Below are 15,993 nucleotides of genomic sequence, written 5' to 3' on the forward strand. Positions count from 1 at the left end.
ATACACATGGGGATACTAGTTGATAACTTCTCTCACTGTGTGTGTATATGTGTGTGTGTGTGTACACATGGAGAGACCAGATTGATAACTCTCTCAGTGTGTGTGTGTGTGTATACATGGGGAAACTAGATGATAACTTCTCTCTCTCTCTCTGTGTGTGTGTGTGTGTGTGTGCATGTGTGTACACGTGGGAAGACCGGATGATAACTCCTCTCACTTGCCTAAAACTTAAGCTGTGCTGGCCAGTCAGGGAGCCCAGAGATCTGCCTGTCTCTCCCTTCCTTCTGCTGAGATTACATGAGGGGGTCGCCATGTCCGGCCTTTTAAAGGTCGTGTCTGAGGACCAAAGCCAGGTCTTCATGCTTGCCAGGCAACCACTTACCTACTCAGCTCTCTCCCCGTCCCAAAAGTTCCCCTTCTAGAGCCCTGGCACAGCATCTGTGTGCACAGTGACTTGAGGAAGACCACCTGGTTCCTTGACCTGGAGGCGGCTTTGGCGAAGGTCGGGCACACAGACTGAAGTGGAAGCTGGAGGTTTAGTGATGGAGACAGAAGCACAAGAAACTCCATTCATTCAAGTTGTTTGGCAATCTGGCATGAAAGACTGCTCACATGACACGAAGCAGGCCAACTTCTGGGGATAGTCCAAATTAGACAGTAAGGTGTGTGAAGAGCCTGGGGCATGGGAGGCCCGGCCCTGCAGGATTCGGCAGCAGCTCTGATGTGTGGCCTCCGTTTCTCATGACTGGTCACTGACTCACCGTCCCGATGCATGGCTGCACAGAGCCCGCTTGGAGCAAAGTGATGACGGTGGCACACTCCCTCCGGGCATCCTCTCCCGAGGTCCCTTTTGTTCTCAGCTAGGCCCTGGGTCACCGCCACAGCCTGCCTGGACCTGTTCATCCAGGACTCACCCAGGCTGAGTGGGCCACGGCAGGCATTAAAAGAGGCTTCAGAGGGCTTGGTGAGGTGATTCAGTGGGTAAGAGTGTGCTAGCTATGCAAGCATAAAGACCCAAGTTCAAGTCTCCTGCACCCACGAACAAAATGCGGTGTGGCTGTGCAAGGCTGGAACTTAAGCACTGTGGGAGGAGGGAAGGAGGGGATTGGGACTTGCCAGCAGCTAACTTAGTTTCAAGTGCAGGAAAAGACCCTGTCTCAAGAGATTAAAGCAGAGAGTGATAAAACAGGACACTTTGGCCTGCATACACAATACACATGTGGATATACAGCACACACACACACACACACACGCACACACACATGCACGCACACACACACATACACACAATAAAGAAAATAAGCTTCAGCCTGGAGCAAAAAGCAGTGAAGTGGAGGCCAGGGTGTAGAAACAAGCCATGGTCCTTGGAGGTAGAATTTCAGGAACCACACTCCTGTAGAGATGACTTTGGAATGCACACACACACACACACACACACACACGCACGCACGCATGCACACATGCAAGCATGCACGCGCACACACACAAACCTGTTTCTTCTATAAATTTTTCTATTTTATTCTTACCGCATGTGGTTTCCTTTTTGACAGTGGCCCTGAGAGTCATAGGAGGACCAATGTCCATACTGACTGGAAGTTTAAGAATTACAGTCCATCCTGGGCGGTGGTGGCACACACCTTTAATCCCAGCACTTGGGAGGCAGAGCCAGGTGGATCTCAATGAGTTCAAGGCCAGCATGGTCTACAAAGCGAGTTCCAGCACAACCAGGATTGTTACCCAGAGATGCCTTGCCTCTAAAAAAACAAAACAAAAAAACCAAAACCAAAACAACAAAAATAATTATCCCTGAACCAGACTCTAAGCCTAACTTATTCTAATCCCCCCCATTTTTTGTCCCCAACAAGACTGACAATATGTTGGGGATAACATAAATATGAAGTTTTCTAGACAGATACATCTGGTCGACCATTCCTCCTCATTCTCCCTTAGCAAGTGATTGAAATACATCAAAGAGATCAAGGTTAGAGTCCTGACTAATCAACTGTCTTTAGTGCTTTGGGAAAGCTCTTAACCTTTTTGGGTCTCCTTTTCTCTCTTGGGGAAAAAGATCTGGAATAACAGTAGTCTTAGTAAAATAATAATGATGATGATGATGATGATAATGTTAATAATAATAATAATAATAATAATAATAATGGCTTGTTGAAGTCTCAGTTACACTGAAGATAAAGGGACACTATATACATATATATATATATATATATTAACTTAAAAAGAAAGGTCATCAAAATATCACATAGCATTACTGATAATGTTTTCACAGCCTTCCAATCACTTCAAAGCAAACAGCCAAACTATTTCCATAGTGACTTTCAAGGAACAATAGTCAATAGGCACCCACCCCTTATCTGTAGCTATACCTGTTTTGTGCAAAGTCCGTGGTATCCAGGGCTGAGTCAGCCCAGGTCCTGTGGCTCCTGACTCTGGCATTCCCCATGCTGTGACCTAATGCAATTACTCATCTGATCTGAGTTTTAGATACCTGCCAGCAATGCTGGTGGGGTCATTGCTACCTTTGATGCTTGCTTGCAGAGCTGGCAGCTAACTCACCACTTAGGCATGAACAAAGTCATGCCAGTGTCTGAACTTGCTCATGGAGTCTCGGGCTTGGTGTTTGAGGCCCTCTGTAGGTGGAGCTTGGTCTGTCTTCCTGCCATGTGCTATTCCTCTCCGTCCGCAGTGTTTTCAGCTTCTCTTGAGAAATCCAGGCTCCTCCCACGGCGTATACACTCGCCTTCTCTTCTCTTCATGCTCCACCTTTCCATCCCCTTCCTACTCCTGCCTCAGCCATGCTCTCTGACTTCCCAGGTCCCTGACTTGGAAGGCTTTGGCATCAACCCCATGTTATAATTTCCCATGAATACCTCAACCAAAGGAGTACCTTGGCTCAGCATCCCCAGCTACTCCACCTTGTGCTCCTTTCGGCCCTTGGTTCAAGTATCTGTGGATGCACCTTATCTCTCTTCTGATGGATGTTGACAGCTACTTCTGCTTTCAGATTTGAAATCCTCAGAAGGTGGAGGATGCATCATCTTATTTCCACGGACAAGCCCATCACCCCAGACATGTACAAACAAGTGTGACCTGCTGCTTAAGGACCTCCAAGGATGGGTAACAGTCCGTGGTATACCATCCTTTCTTTAGTCTCTCTCTCTCTCATAAAATAGAACAGGTATGGTAGGTAGGATATTCCTATACTGGGCCACCCTGAGTAATGAGAGCTAAAAGCCTCAGATATACCCATCGGCTCAGCAGTGAAGGACCTTGAAACCAGTACTGAATGTAGAACAAGAGGCCAACCCAGGAGTGCTGCTAGGTTGTGTTCACACCAGTCTCGAGGGGGAAACTGGGCTATCACTGCCTGCCTAGATCCTAAACAGTGACGAAGTCAAGTGGTAGGAGGGAGCTTTCCTAGCCTGACCAAGTTGTTCAGTCCTGACAGTGCCCTGAGGAAGACAAGCCAGTCTTCAGACTGTCCAGTTTTTCTCTGTCTTGGTGCATATAAATTAGGTGCCAATAAAATTGACAGGAAAATGAGTAGATAATTAAGAAATCTTTTGAAATGTAAACAGGAGGAACAGGGAGATGGCTAAGTGGAGAAAACTTTCACCATGTGGTGGCACATTCCCGCTCTGGTGGAGTCACGGCTCTGCAACTCCAGAGCTGAGGCAGGACAGAAAGAAAAACCCTGCCTGGTGAGTCTACCTCAAACATGAAATGTGAATGACCTTTAAGTCAACCTGAGGTGACGCCTGGCTGTACTGTCCCCCATGTGTTTGAACACACACACACACACACACACACATACACACATGCACGGTGAGTTTCTATCATTTGTAAGCCACTCTGTTTCGGTAATAGCAGCACAAGTGGACCAAGAATCTGATCGTGACGGCATGCATTAACTTATCTTGGTAGTTTGTGTGTTCTCTGTTTGTCTATACAGCACATGTAGCCTCTTCCCATGACAGCCCAGGACACCAGTGTCTTAATTTGCTCTCTATTGCTGCGACAGAACTCTGCAGCAAAAAGCAACTTGAAGGGGAAGGGACTGAGTAGTCTATCATTGAGAGAACCCAAGGCAGGAACCCTGATGCAAGAACTGAAACAGAGGCTGTGGAGAGCAGTGCTTAGTGGCTTGCTCTCCAGGCTCAGGCTCGGCTGCCTTTCTTGCACCTCCCAGGACCACCTGCCCGGGGTGGCACCGCCCACAGGGACTGGACCCTCCAACACCAATTATTGTTCAGGAAAAAAAGTTCAACAGACTTGTCTGCAGGCCCACCTGATGGAGATGTTTCCTCAACTGGAGTGCCCTCTTCCTAGATACCCACTCTAGTGCCAAGTTGTCCAAACACTAACCAGCATGACCACCTCTTATTCCCCAGTTCCTAGTAAAAAGATTGCTGATACTACGCTGAGTATTAAAGCCTCAGCTTTAGCTTGTAATCTGGAAGAATGTACTTCATTTCCCTGTGTCTAATATTCTTATATGCAAAAAATATATTGCTGTACAAAATGTGTTTGCAAGTGCTTTCTATAGGTGATGGTGTGTGTGTGTGTGTGTGTGTGTGTGTGTGTGTGTATGTGTGTGTGTGTGCGCAGTGCTGGAGTCCAGGGCTCTGCAATGCTAGTGTATAGGTGCTCTACCACTGAGCTACATCCCTAGCCCCAAACATAAGAGATTTGCTTACATGACATGACATCACATGACATCACAAGCCACCCTAGGAACTTTGCAGTCAAAAACTCTTTGCATACTTCCTGTATCAGATAGAGAATGGGAACACTAGTTTTGAGTATCTGTCAATTGGCAAGTGTTTCACCTTTTACTTTTCTACCAGTGTGGGTTTTAAGTAGTGCATTTGTATCTTAAATTTGTGTGTGTGCATGCGTGTGTGTGTGTGTGTGTATGTGTGTGTGGTGTAGTGCTCATGGAGGCAGAAGAGGGTGTCGTATCTCTTGGAAAAGGTGGTTGTGAGCTGCCCAGTGTGGGTGCTGAGAACTGAACCCAGGGCCTCTGCAGGAGCAGCCAGTGCTCTTAACTGCTGAGCCCTCTCTCCAGCCCCGTTAGTGTGTTCTCATAAGCCAAACAACACCAGAATTAGTAGGAGCAGCACAAATAAGCTCCAATTCAATAAGCAGAAAGCCATGATCTAAGTGAGAGGCTCCATGTCCCACAGCAGACCGTTCATTTATCTTCCCTGTGATCCATTTTGTGTGTGTGTGTGTGTCCGCGTGCACGTGCATGTCTGTGGTGTTTATGTGCACCACATGCATGTAGATGCCCTCAGAGGCCACAAGAGGGCATCAGATATAACCAGAACTGGATCTATGGGTCATTGTGAGCCCCTTGATATGGGTGCTGGGACCACAACCTAGGTCGTCTGTAAGAACGAAAAGCATTCGCAGTCAGCGAACCACCTTTCCAGCCCCAATGGCTGCCTCTCATGAGTTCTTGCTATGCAGTGAGTGGTATACTGGTGAATAAACTCTCAGGAAAGCCTTAGTCCTACTGTTTAGCATTTGTTGATATCTATAGTGGAAATATTTTCACTGTGATGGTTAGTTTTAAATGTTGGTTTGGTGCAACCTAAAATTACCTGTAAGGAGAGCCCGAACCAGTAGTTGCCTAGGGCAGGTGGCCCTAAGATCACGTTTGTGGGGATTGTCTGGGTTAGTCGTAGATGTAGCAGGATACTGTTGGGAGCTGTGAACCCCCCAGATCCTGAATTTCTGGTAAACAACTTGTAGTGCTTGCAGCTGCTCTGAGCACGAGACCCGTAGGAGTTCCTGATGGCAGGAGAGTGGTTTCTGGTGCGTTTGGCTGGGGCGTGGCTATCAGTTAAGGATCCCTATATAAGCGGCTCTGGTACAGAATAAAGGGAGCATTCTTGGGGCATTCCTGTTTCAAGGATGACCCGTCTGTGTGTCTTTGTGTGTTTCAATTGCCAGCCCCTTGCCCAGTTCACAAACTGTATGATTGCACATAGAGCGCAGATGGGCGTGGTGCACCGCAGGATACAGCCCACTGTAGGCGGCACCATTCCGTAGGCTGATCCCTTACCTGTCTTAAGAGTGAAGAAAGGTGATTGAGTAGCAATCAGGCAGCATGGATGTGCCACTTCCTCTCCGTTGTGGCTGTGGGTGTGATCTGACGAGCTGTCTCAAGCTACTGGGACTAGCACTGCCCTGCAAGTATGGACTATAAATCTGGAATTGTAAACTAATGGAAACCTTTCCTCCCCGAAGTTTCTTTTGGTCAGAGTGGTTTTCACAAAAGCAGAAAAGAAACTAGAACACCCACCATGGGTGATTTCAGACCCCCAGTGAGATACTATAACCTGCCAAAGGCACCCTTCCTTTACCGTGTCTACTGTAACACATGAGCAAGGCTGCTCACAGATCCTCAAGGAAGGCACTAACTGCCATCGTACTGGGGTAGACACTCCATTCAACTTGACATACTACCGTCAGGTCACTTGAATTGAAGCCAAGGTCTACATGATTCTCAAACCCACATCCTCCCAGAATGCCACATTGCTTGCCACTTCGCTATATGGGAGTATATGCAGTACAGAGTCTTGATTTCTAGAAAAATAGGGTGAGCAGGAACGTCTCTAGGACTATCCTTGAAATCCATCCAGCCTTGAGAGGTAGGAACTTCATCCCAACCGGGATAGGAGGCACCAAGTCACTGGGCATATGTCTCTGTGTATCATCAAGTCAGTCACAGTATACTTTCTAGGTACCTGGTGGTGCCTGGGTGATAGGCGTGTTATGAAGAGGACTTTCTTACAGAAGGACTCAGGAGGGACATGAACATGACCGTTCTACCCTTCCAACAGCTACCAAACTGCAAAATGGGCCAATTCTCATGATGCTGTTCTATGAGCAAAAGAACATTCCAGAATATAGCAATTGGAGTGTCAACTGAGCCCTGTATTTTTAGCATTCTTCCCTTCCTTGTGTTTAAACCAAGAGACAATAGTTAGTGTTCATCTCTAGAACCCCAGGGATTGGCGAATATAGTCCCTGGTGGCTATGCAAAGACCAGAGGCCTTCCAACACACAGTGTGATCATTTACTCCTATGACTTGGTTGTCTCGATATGGCACTCAGATAGAGCCAGAGCAAACCAGATAACGGCTTTCCGCACTTGCTGCAGCTGGAAGTTTCTGCATTATGGGATAATGAGACGCACTGGCAGTAACACCCTGTGCCTGGGTCACACCGTTCCTCGGGGGAACTCTAAGCGCTTTGGAGACACGTGACAAGTTGTCAACAGATAGACAGCTTAGACGGGGAAAAGAGACCTGTGCCATCAGAAGCCACTCTAAGGATGGCAGCTGTTCTGGCTCACAAACTGGCTACACGGTGCATTTCCAGTCTCAGCCAGAAATAAAGGAACCTGACGGGCAGGGGATTCGGTGCAGCCAAGGAATCTGAGACTCCCTGGTCATCTACCCAGAGAGAGTAACACAGTCTGAGATAATCCCCATGCCCAAATGACCCAGGGAAAAGAGGTTATTCACGTTTCAGATGTTTGACCTACGGGGACAACTGCCAGCTTTTCCCCAGGAGCAGATGAAGCAGGGGTCAGCTCAGCAACGTGGAGTCTAGGACCATCACCTGGCATCATCCCCCCTTGCACCTTCTGCGTTGATTGCCCAGTGTGCACCCCGTCCACAGCTATGTACATCCAGCTGCTGAAGTCAAAACCGACAGAGTTTTAGGAATGGGGAGGTAAAAGCCTTGGCTGAGAGTCTCATTCAGACGCTGGGGTGTGGTCGAGGTAGAGAGTGAGGCCGGCAGAAGAAAAGGGGGAAAATGCCACATGGACCAAAGCAACATGGGGCACGGAGCTCAGTGGGCAGGACCGGTCTTCCCACATGCACAAAGGGGACTTTGATCCTTATGAGAAGCCTGGACACAGAGGTTTGCTCTCCATCTTTAGAAGAAAAGAAGAAAACAGGGCTCAGATGTTTTCATCAGAGTAGATGAGGTCATTTATCAAAGGCCCCATGCAACAGGACCAATTACAATCTCGATCACTCCGATTTCAGATTCAGTCAGATATCAGGAAAAGGACCGGCAAGTAGGCTGGTAGAGAGAGCTTGAGAGACCATGATCAGGAACCGTGGTGTGTGTACGTCATGAGGAACCATGGTGCTGGATCTGCAGGGAATGCTGGGAGAGGGGATGGCATGTCTTGGGGGTGTCTAAGAAGAAGATGATGCAGGGAAGTAAATTGTGTGTGGGGTGTGTGTGTGTGTGTGTGTGTGTGTGTATGTGTGTGAGATCATTCTAAATTTCTAGTTGGGAGCACTTCATGTGGGAAGGCTTTGGGGGGGGCAGTGAAGCAATTCAGTAATGCAGGGAACTGCCTCGGGAGTGGCTTTTCATCCAGAAGTTTCTACCTATGCCTTTAACTGCATATTCTGACGTAGCGTGTCCTTGGGTTCTCCATCCCTATCCCAGGAACTCTGCAGCCTCTTCTATAGTGGTAGCAAGTTCTAGATCTGGTGTCTGGCCATCTTTGGACACTGAGTGAATGGCTGTTGGGCAGAGAACTCGCCAAGCTGACAGATGCCAGCTGCCCAGGAAGGAACGCTGGATGGGGGCTTCGGGAGAAGCCGGGGAGGCATGATGCGGTGTCCTTCGCTTCAGACAAAGCAAGGCAGCCTGTCGCCCCTATGTCATGCACTCCTATAGGAGGACACACGGTGGTCCTGGAAGACTGGGGGTCCACGGTCACCACAGGAGGGGAGCCCTTGGCTTCCAGTAATCACAGCCCCTGCCTCACCCGTTGTAGGTAGTGAACTCACCAGCTTCACCGTGGGACAGATCCTTGCCGCAAGAAGCGCTCAGAACTCCCCAGTGGGACAACACCCAAACTCAGCGTTGTCACCTTGGAGGTCTGAGAGCCACGGCCATGGAACCCCCTGGAAGTATCATCGGTCCTCAGAGAAGGCCCTGGGCTCATCACTGGGACTTCAAAACAAGGAAAAGTAGCTTATCAGTGCCTGAATTGTTCCCTGTTTGGTTTAAACCATCACGGTGGTGTACACTTGGGACCCCAGGGTATGGGAAGTGGAGACAGGCAAACCCCAGAGCTTGCTTCAGGCTACTGAGAGATCCCATCTCCAAAAAGCAGGTGGAGGGGAAAGAATATGATAAAAATGTACAATATGAAACAAATAATAATAATAATAATAATAATAATAACAATAACGGGTGGAAAGCTGGAGAGATGGCTCCGTGGGTAAGAGCACTTGCTGGAGAAGCTTGAGGACCGTTTGACTCTCCCATGTCCAAGTAAAATGATGGCGGCTCCACCCACTGTGTTTGTAACCCCAGAGCTTGGGAACCAAGCAATGGAGACAGGAGGATCACTAGGGCTTGCTGGTTTGCAACCTAGCTTCAGGTTCAGTGAGAGACCCTGTCCCAGAGGGATGAGGCAGAGCGTGACAGAGAAGGACACCTGACACCTTCCTGTGACCTTTCATGGTGTGCAAAGACCACACACACACACATACACGCACGCACGCACGCACGCACCACCACCACCACCACTAACACCAACAAACAACCAAAACTATTTTTTCTAAGAACAGCTCAGTCTTCATATTTGTCGTTGCTTTAACATAGCTGGGGCAGGTGGGAGGGAGGGGGGAGAGGCCACTCATGGCTCTGACAGGAAGTTTACTCAAGGCAGGGCAACTTGTATGGAGGCTTGTCCAGGCATGGCTAGAGGAGCCCAAGTTAGCAGAAGCTATCAGAAAACAGGACAGATTCTGGAGGAGACTAATCCAATAGTGCTGTACCAGGGGAACACAGGCAATCTCGAGAAGATGGGGAAGAGACAGTGGCAGACTCAGGCTCAGGTTGTCTTTAGGGTCACAGTACTGCTCTGCCTTCCCAGACCCTGCCCAATCCAGTCAGAATCCACCTGTATTTGAAGCCACTGTTCTGGGCCCCAGGCTGGTTACCAGCTTTCAGAATCCCATGAAAAACATGCTCCTTCTCATGTGGGGGTCCTGCCAGCTCCTGTCCCTCTCTTGAGCTTACCTCACCACTCAGATCTGCAAGCTTCTCTTCAAGCCTCTACTTTCCTCTCATATGGGGACCAGGGAGAAATTCTGGGTGTCATCCTGCAAAGCCAGTGGGACACAGAGGGGGTTAGAGCGAGAAGTAGAATAGCCGGGCATACAACGGCTGGGGGATGGGGCGTGGAAGATAAATGCAGAGGTGGGACTCGTGAGAGTGTGCGCATGCTGAGACTTAGGGCTCCCACATTAGAGATCCTGTGTGTCCACCCTGGGCATTTACTGCCCATGTGGGAAAATATTTCATCTTTCATGTTGCTTCTGAGTGACAAATATATGCCTGTTGCATTATGCCTGAGTAGTCTTACATCAAAATGTGTCCTCTATGGAGAAAAAAATATATATTAATTATGTTTTGGATTGACTTCATAGACATCTGGGAGCGTAATTTAAGTACAAACTACACTTGAGTCTTGCAGTGTTATTATTCTTATTTGATTTTTTTAACCCTAAGAATTTTCCAGCCTGACAGCCAAACCAATATTTGGGCAGATTTGCAGCTCCCTGGAGCTGAAGCCAACCCGATGTTCTGCCCAAAGGAAAAGATCCAGAATCCTGGAACTCAAAAGTGACACCCTCTCCCTGACTGTGTTCCCATCATCACCTATTCCCAGTACCCCTGGAAACACTTTTGTTATCTGCAGGCTGGTCTTGGATCCCATGCATGTTTGGGATACTGCGTGCTTCATGGGTACTCAGCTTGCCCTGTGTCCCCCTGACTTGATCCACACAGCTCTGGGCAAACTTTCTTCTCTATTCCCACTGTTCCCTAGGCCTCCCCGGGGAAGAAGAAAGGCTGTCAATGGGTTATCCAATGATAGGAACCCTAGCTGCCACCACTATCAAGTCCCACCTCCGCATCTCTGAAACTGGGTACGTTAAGCATGGAAACCCTGTCCATAGGTGGGTGAAACTAAGAACCCCCTAACTCTGCAACCCCAGTGATGTTCAAGCCATCAAGCTTCCTTTGAGTTCTTCATTGTTGTGGAATTACATCCATATGAATACTACACATATATTTACACACCACACACACATCATCATCACCATCACCACCACCATCATCACCATCACCACCACCACCACCACCATCATCATCACCACCACCACCACCACCACCACCATCATCACCATCATCATCATCATCACCATCATCATCACCACCACCACCACCACCATCATCACCATCATCACCATCACCACCACCACCACCACCACCATCATCATCATCACCACCACCACCATCATCACCACCACCATCATCACCATCATCATCATCATCACCACCACCACCACCACCACCACCATCATCATCATCACCATCACCATCATCATCATCACTACCACCACCATCATCACCGTAGCTGTACACCCAGCTATCCTAAGAGCACATTACATGTCAGTATCACAGTCAGGCACGGATACCAGGTCCCTCTACATCCCTAATTGCATTTGCTGGGTGACCAGTAGGATTCCTGGCAGTAAGAACATCCATTTTGACCAAGGCAACAAAAATACAACACTCTTTTCCTCTCAGTGCAGCACATCTGAGAACTGACGAACCTCCACAGACCCGTTGAAGCTGCCGCAAACTTTTGTAAGTCTACAAAACCCAGGTCCATGACCACCGAGTGTTCTGGGGCCTCGGAGCTCATGGAAAGGACAGCTCAGGGAAGGCCATAAGGTAGCCCTAGTTAACCTCAGAGAAAATTCTCCTCTTGTGTAAACATTCCCTCCTGGTGGGATGCTCTTTAAGCATGGACGGTTCTAAAGGAAAGCTGTTGAGACTAAGGAAGTGAACAACTAACAAGTCCTAGGAAGTCCTCAAAACGTATGCTGCATAAGTCCCACCCACAGGTTATCTAAGTAGTAAAGCCAGCTGAACAAAGGAGGCTCTCTCTCCTGTTGAGTTTCTCATGAGCCAGAGAGCTTCAGGGTTCCAGCTTTTATGAGTGATGTCGCTAGGGTGGACTTTTTAGTGATAGAGCTACCTTTGAGTTATCCATGCTCCTGTAAGTAACACCTCACCCACACGTCTGTAAGTAACCCCAATAAAGTCCTTGATTCACCAAGTTGTACTTTGGTGGAAATATTAAGTTCCCTTTCTGGGGTGAGTAGACAGTTGCTCACATCTCCCTGGGAATAGTGTTTCATACACTCCATGCTCAGAATATTTACAACAGCTGGCAAAGGAAATGCTGAAAACCAATATTCCAACCTCCAGGAGTCTGAGCAGCAGCGAGAAGCTCACTCAGCAGAAGAGCTGGGAGCTAGAGATGCCCTTAAGAGGAGGCTGGGGACAGACAAGCGAGGGACACAATTTCCGATGTCAACTGTAAGCATGAGGTTTTGAAGACCGGCATGCCAAGAACCCGTGCCTTGAAAGAACATTTGGAATGGATGCAAGGTGGCAGTGAAGATGTCTTCTAGAGGTCTATGGAATGGTGTCATGGTTTGAATCTGAAAGACTCCACAGTGCTGTTTCAAATGCTGTGACATGGCTGGTGGAAACAGGTCAAGGGCCAAGCCTTTGAAGGTTCCAGCCCCTCTCTGCTTCCTGGTCCACCCCACACTCTTGCAGCCTAGACTCAGCTGCTCCATCACAGCTGTCCCGTCATAATGGAGAGAACCCTCTGAAACCAGGAGTCCAATAAGTCAGCCCTCCCTGCATTGCTCCTGTTGGGTACTTTGTTGTAGTGACACACAGTCCCTACTAGAAACAAGAAAAATAGACATTGGCGGGAACACACACACTGGCCTCAAGGAAATGCCCACTTCCTCCTCCTGCACTGCCCACCCTTGGTCTTGATGTAAGCTTTCTTCCTGTAGCCTGCCACTTTGTCTTGTCTTCACTCAGCCCTGCTCCACTCCCAGGGAGGGTACCAGCTCCCAATAACATGGCTCCACGCTGACCTCCATTCCATTGGATAAGGTTCCTATCAGTCTTCTAAGAGAAGCCAGGCAAGGCTGCAGCAGGAGCTAAAGAGCTTCCACAGCAGGCAATCTGGACCAGGAGAGAGGGCCAACTGGTGTGGAATTCATCTAGGCAGCTAACTGTAGAGGCTAAGAGGAGGCACCCTCAAGAGAGGGTACCAACAGCTCCAGACAGGAGAGATGGGCATGGCTGATCCGTGGGAGAAGCCCCTGTCTCATGGTCCTCTCTGTGCGTCCCAGCATGGACTGTTCAGCTGGAGGAAAGAGAGCATGGTAGATCAGCCAGCAGCATCAAGGTTGGCGTAAAAGCATGCTGTTCCTTTTGTTACTTGAGAGACCTCAGAGCGTCTCCCCTGATTGATCTTATACCCTGGGCAGGTACTTGCTACCCAAGACTGGCACTTTTGAGCCACCCTGTTATAACTGCACCCGGTCTTCACGGCCAACACCAGAAAGATGGTTATTAGCCCTGCACAGTGATTGGACTTCAGAGAAATCTTAAATATAAATTCCCCACTCTTGGGGAAGTTTAATAGCAGCTCACATGGACTAAGATACCCAACCTGTGTGTACTGTGACCGAGTAAAAGGGAAGATGAGCTGGGCACCAGCGTTCGTCTCTCTCAGCTTCCTGATTGTAAAGGCAATGTGAGCAGCTGCCTCATGCTCCCCCTGTGGTGACTTCCCAACATGATGGACTGTTCCCTCGAACTGTGAGCCAAAACAAACCCTTCCTTCGCTAACCAGAGAGATGTCTCAGCTGGTAAAGCACTTGGCTGCACAAGCATGAAGACCTGAGTTTGGATCCCCAGCCCCTCTGTAAACAACAGTACTGGAGAGGTGGGGACAGAAGGGTCCATGAGGCTCAGCAGTCAGGGGTCTAGCAGAGTCAGTGAGCTCCAGGTTCAGTGAGAGAAAGTGTGGAAAACACAGAAGAATTCACCCCGGATTTCAACTTCTGATCCATCTGCACAATACAGGCAAGCACATACACGGGGGTTGGGGAGAGGGAGGGAGTAGAATGTCAGGATAAATGGAATGTCTTGGAAGGATGCTAAGGGTGGGGGTGGGAGTGGAAGGTGGCAAGAGAGGCAGAGGCAGACACTCCCAGGATACAGATAGGGTTTCCAAACTGACGCATGGTTAGTTTGGGTTTGAAATGCCTTTGTTCTGCAGGCCAGAACTTTAGTGTAAACCTGGCCTTAGGCAGCAGCTAGAACGGAAGCAAAGAGTCCTAATGCGGCCACATTTTGAGCTTCTTGGAAAGAAACCACAGCAGTGAGGGGGTGGTTCTCGGCCAATGTCCCAGAGCCTGGGCGGTTTTCTCCTAGTGCTTTTTACCTTAGTTCTTTGAGGGTAGCTGTATAATATATCATTTAAATAGGGGCATTCAGAGAAGGCGAGGGGCAGCTAGCCCCTGAGCACAGGGAAGAGCTGTAGAGAGCATGCACTCGCTCTCTTTTGAGACAACTGTAGATTGAACTGGGCCTGACCTTTTTCATGCTAGTGATGGACCGCAGGGTCTTGCCCTGGGAGCACAGTGTTCTACCACTGGGCTACATCCGCAGCACCTGGTTCTCTGATACAGAGCCACTGTGTGGCCCAGGATGGTCTCAAACTCATATCCTTTTGTCCAAGACTCTTATATGCTAAGATTACAGGCATACACTACCAGCGTGCTATGTTTGTCTTTTTCTTTTTTAAACAGAATTATGTCTCTTTATGGAACGCTTTTCGAACTATTTTTTTCTTTTGTTTCTCTTTCCCTCCCCATACCCTTTCTGCTTTGGGGCCTCCCATTCCCCGTGTCCTCCTTCTGCACTGGGGTCTTCCATGTTCCGTGTCTTCCTTCTGTGTTGGGGCCTCCCATTCCCAGAGTGAGTCCCCCTTCTGCTTTGGGGTCTCCCATTCCCCGTGTCCTCCTTCTGCTTTGATGTTACACATGTCCTTCCCTTTCCCCCGTTTCCCTCTTGTGGTCCCTGGTCTAATTTCAAGGTTTCTATCTACTCTCTCACCTGCTTATTTACATACAAGCAAACATCTCTGTTTCCTGGTCTGTTGAGATATGAAGTGTCCACCACATACTCCACAGGCATGACCCCTACCGTGCCTTCTGCGTGGTCTCAGACTCTAGATATGAAGTGTCAGTTACACACTCCACGGGCACGAACCCTACCATGCCTTCTGCATGGTCTCAGACCCTAGGCCAAAATCAACCCTCCCAATGAGCTGCTCTTGTTGGAAAAGTAGCCAACCCAACAGAGCATCCAGAAGGAGCAAAGAGAGAACACAAGGCCTGTGGGATCCTCTAACCAGGGTCTTGGAAAGGGACTGCCCCATTGGGCTCCCATGCATGCTGCGAATACAGAAGCCCCAGAAAGTCTGCCAGATTTAAAACAAAACAAAAAACCAGGGCCCCCAGTTTAAGATGCAGTTTGCATGAGCAGATCCTAGTATTACATGGTTCCTGTAAATTATGACACTCAACATACACCTCAACTGAAAAAAAATGGATTTGTTTTTTATTTGAAGTTCAGATATATCCGAGAGTCTTTTTATTTTATCGTGTGTGTATGCACATATGTGTGTGTTGTGTATGCAGATATGCCCACACTAGAGTGTGCTTGTGGAGGTCAGAGGACAGCCTCGGGAGTCCGTCCTCCTCTGCCTTGTCTGAGGCCAGGTCCCTCTTGTTCATCACTGTGTCTGCCAGGCCAGGTGGCCCACAGGGCTCTGGGGTTTCCTCTGACCCCATGCCCCTGTAGATGGGCTGGGATTGCAGAGGGAGGAGTTACTGCATCCAGCTTTTTGTGGGTTCTGAATATCCAAACCGCGACTGCCTGGTGCCTGCTCCCTTATATCCCAAGCATGGTATATAGTTATAGTATACACCAATATTTTTTCTTCTAGTATAAGCATCATTTTATAGGAGC

The sequence above is a fragment of the Arvicola amphibius genome, chromosome 15, assembly GCF_903992535.2.
Source record: "Arvicola amphibius chromosome 15, mArvAmp1.2, whole genome shotgun sequence".
Lineage (NCBI taxonomy): Eukaryota > Metazoa > Chordata > Mammalia > Rodentia > Cricetidae > Arvicola > Arvicola amphibius.